We start from the raw sequence: 4,017 nt of genomic DNA, 5'->3' as shown, positions 1-4,017 counted from the left end.
ACACCTGTACTGACTGTAAAGAGAGCTCAGACAACTAGGACAGGAGACAATTGTCTGAAAAGAGGTGTCTCGTGCCATTTGAGACACCCTTGGCATGCACACAGGGCTGGCAGAAGTGACACAGGACCCATGGAAGACCTGAGCACCCCTGGAACAGCAGCTGGTTCTTCCAACCCAGAGACAGTTCAAATGGCACCGGACATTGACATTTAGACTGAGCGGAATCGAGCTCCTAGCTTAGGTGGAGATACCTACACATAGACACTGGCGTATAGAAGATCTGATCTCAAACGGAATCCTACCCTACAAGCAAAATTTAGCTGCCTGAGTGTGAGACTGCTGTCACGTGAGGTAACAGGTTTTCTGTTTAGTCTCCAGCTGCCAATCCAGCCTGGTCTTCCCATAAATTGTGTCATACCTGCCAGCTCTGTAAGCTTTCTTAGATACCTTGGGGCATCTCAGGTGCCTCTTGGTGCCTAACTTGAGTGACTGAATGGTGTTAAACCCTTGGTGTTGAACCTTTTTTCCTTCAGTCTATAAAAATTACCAGCTTTTTCCTTAGTCTTACATTTGCCCTTTTCAAGTCCCTGACCCTTGCTATACACCAGCAACAAGTTGAAATGAAATTTTACAGGTAAGTTTTACAGATATTTTCACCTTTTAGGTCCTAGTCTTAGTGATGCACATCTGGACCACTATGATGCATATAGGAAGGAAAAAATACAAAACAAAATATCCCCCAAACCCTTTACAAGATCAGTGAATCTTCACAGGAAAAAAAAAAAAAATCCTTATTCCTCAAGTTGCTAACCTGCTCAGTAGAGAGAAGTGGGGATATCTTTTCCTCCTGTGATTTTGACATGCAATCTTGATAAAGGAGAAGGCTTTTAAGGAAATGAGCCAGGGTATCCTTTTCCTCTTTTCAGTGAAGATATCAGGCAAAATATTCTGCTTCTCTATGCAAAAATCTCTTCCATGCACCAAGATAAGGCATAAGCATTTATTCTTACCAACTAACTCCATGCAAGTAACCAATCTGCAAAGCTATCTGAAAAATATCCCTTAATTGATATCAAAAAGAAGCAAATTGTAAAGATGGAGACATTGAAGACAGTGTATTAAGGACATGTCAGTATTTTAGAGGTTCATAATTTAACCATAAAAATTTGCTCCGGGCTGAAACTTGGCATGGAAGGCTGCCATATTTGTAAGTAGGTTATTTAATTTTAGGTTACATTACTAATACACTAATGCAATGTGAGCTGTTATATTTATTAACCTGCATTGATTTTTTTTCTTAAAAAAAGTACAAAAACATTTTTTCCTGAACAGGTGGAAAGGGGATAGATGAAGCTAGAATTTGCTTTCCCATGTGTCAGCCTAAAAGGAGGAAATAAGAGGTAAAGATTTATTTCTTTCATACAGAAATAAAGGAAAAGCCAGCAAGTGTTTGTTTTCCAATCTGGTTCTGGGACACTGTAAATGCATAATGACTCTTTATTTTGTATTATTGATAAATTTAGAGCTCTGTATGCAGAATTATTTGGATAAAAAAGCTCAAGCCTTGTTTTCAAATGATGTGGGATATCACGATCTACTATTAATTTTTGCAACATTTTTTATCTTGGGAAAAATAAAAAGATATTTTTGAGAAGATACCAAAACAAGTAGGGGGGGTAGGGGCTTCTGATGGTATCGAAGTGATCTTTAGATCCTTAAAAATCTCAGTTTTCAATGACTTACTGGGCAATATTGAAATACAGCATCTACAGCAGATTTCCAAGGAAGGAAAAGAGAATACAGAAATAGATTTTTCTGGGACTTGCGTAGAGTTCTCTAAATATTCAATCCCCTTCCAAAACGCAGGTCAACTGCCTCTCCTAAAGATCTGTCTGGTACAGAAACCTTGCCAGAGTGTAATTTTGGTGAAATTTCTGTCACTGCTCCCTGTCATGAATATTTATTTACTTCCCAATGGAAATCATTGCTCATCTGAAAGGGAGTTAACAGTTCTTAATAGCCCTTTCTGATTTGATTGATGTTTTTGTCACTTCCTCCAGTAAATAGGTTTCTATTAGCATACCAAATATGCTATCTGTCCTTTTGCTTCTGCAGGCACTTAACTGACCACTTACTTAAGATTTAAATATCCTTCCTAGGGGTTTTCTGTCAGTTCAGGGTCTGTTTTTCCACACTAGTGGGTGAAGGACTTTTTGCGGTGAGCTTGGCTACCTTACACCGCAATGACATCAGGTCTGTTCAGACTGGCTATTTGGAGGAATTCTGTAAAACTGACAGAAATTTGCCCGTACCTTATACTGCAGAGTTGTGAGGAGGATAATATTAGTAGGTGAACAATGTTCAGAGACGTGTAATCATATATTTATATTTCGATTATCTAAACTTATAATGGGATGATCTTTCATAGGCAGAACAGAGTCCGGAATAGGTTTTTCATGGAAATATGCCCCAAAGTCATGTATCATTTATATGCCACATGCTAACTTTGAAAAAGAAGTGTTCAGAGCTAGCAATGTAGCATTGCTGCTAACGAATAAACTCTTTCCATTATTATCCACTGTTTTCAGGGCTGCAGGCTCCTGGTTCCAAAACAAATGCCTCAATGTTTCTCAAGTGTTTTTAACACTGCAGATAATGTAAATTTTGTGTATCATCACAGTGGGCATAGTAGAATTGACATTTGGGACTTTTCCCTGTAAAACACTCATTTGTGTGTGGCCCAAACATGTAAATTGTTACTTATGTGTTTAGCAGAGGGATCTTCTGGATGCTCTGGATGAACCAAAGTGAAAGACGTTCCTTTTTTATTAGTGTCAGTTGTTCGGGGGGGAGGGGGGAGGGGGGAGGGGGGAGGGAGGACTTACATCAGCAAGTAGTTTAAAGTGCAGTTGCCTACAAGTTCATGTAATTATTACTATTATGCTGTAAATCTGCATTCTAGTGAAGATAAAAGAACAGAAGAAAATGATTTATGGAAACATAAAATAGGATATATGATTGTTGGAGACACTAATTTTTGGATTGTCCTTATTACTTAGTAATTTTCTGCCTCGGAAATTCATTTCTTGATTGCAAGCAGAGGCCTGGTTCTTCCCTGGGAGGAACATATAGGGCCATATAAAAAAAAAAAAATCAATTGCCTTTTGAAGGGCTCTAGTGGAAAGTAGGTATCTAAATCCAAGAAAAGGAGGCACAAGACCACTATCTGGTGCTTAAAAGTCCACGTGTACCCAAGCACATAGCAATAAAGTCATCTAGGCACCCTTGCTTCATAAGGGCCAAAGGTACTACCACCTTGCCTGAACTGAGAGCCTGGTTCATAACTGAGGGGTTCATAGTTAACATTCCCAGGTCTGTCTTCATCAAATCCCTCACAGTGTAAAACACTTCTTTGAGCTAGTCTTAATCTAAAGGAATAGCTAGGAAAATATAATGGGATACTTTATGAGCAATGGAAATCCAACTTCACTGCAGTACAGCTAGTGTAAGGGGGAAAAACACTGTATGTAGTTCCATTTGTTCCTGGAAATGGCAGAAGCGTTTGTAATTTTGATCAGGTAATTTTAAGCTGCTGTGATTCATCTAGTGCTACAATGGAAGCAAGAATAACATGAATTTAATGTAACAGAATGATAAAGTAACATCAGTCCTGAAAATGGTATGCATACTACTGTGATAAACATACTGTTGCCCCTCACTCTATGTTAGACCACATCCATCGTATTTGAGCAGTCCTGGCAGTCTGGTGAAGCTCCCACTGACTGGAAAAGGGGAAACATAACCCCCATTTTTAAAAAGGGAAAAAAGGAAGACCCGGGGAACTACAGGCCAGTCAGCCTCACACCTGTGCCTGGGAAGATCATGGAACAGATCCTCCTGGAAGCTACGCTAAGGCACAGGGAGGACAGAGAGGTGCTTCAAGACAGCCAGCATGGCTTCACCAAGGGCAAGTCCTGCCTGACTAACCTAGTGGCCTTCTAGGATGGAGTGACTACA

This window comes from Aptenodytes forsteri, unplaced genomic scaffold, assembly GCF_000699145.1.
Source record: "Aptenodytes forsteri isolate BGI_AS27 unplaced genomic scaffold, ASM69914v1 Scaffold51, whole genome shotgun sequence".
Taxonomy (NCBI): Eukaryota; Metazoa; Chordata; class Aves; order Sphenisciformes; family Spheniscidae; genus Aptenodytes; species Aptenodytes forsteri.
The sequence above is the reverse complement of the archived record's forward strand: the minus strand, read 5'-3'. Positions refer to the sequence as shown.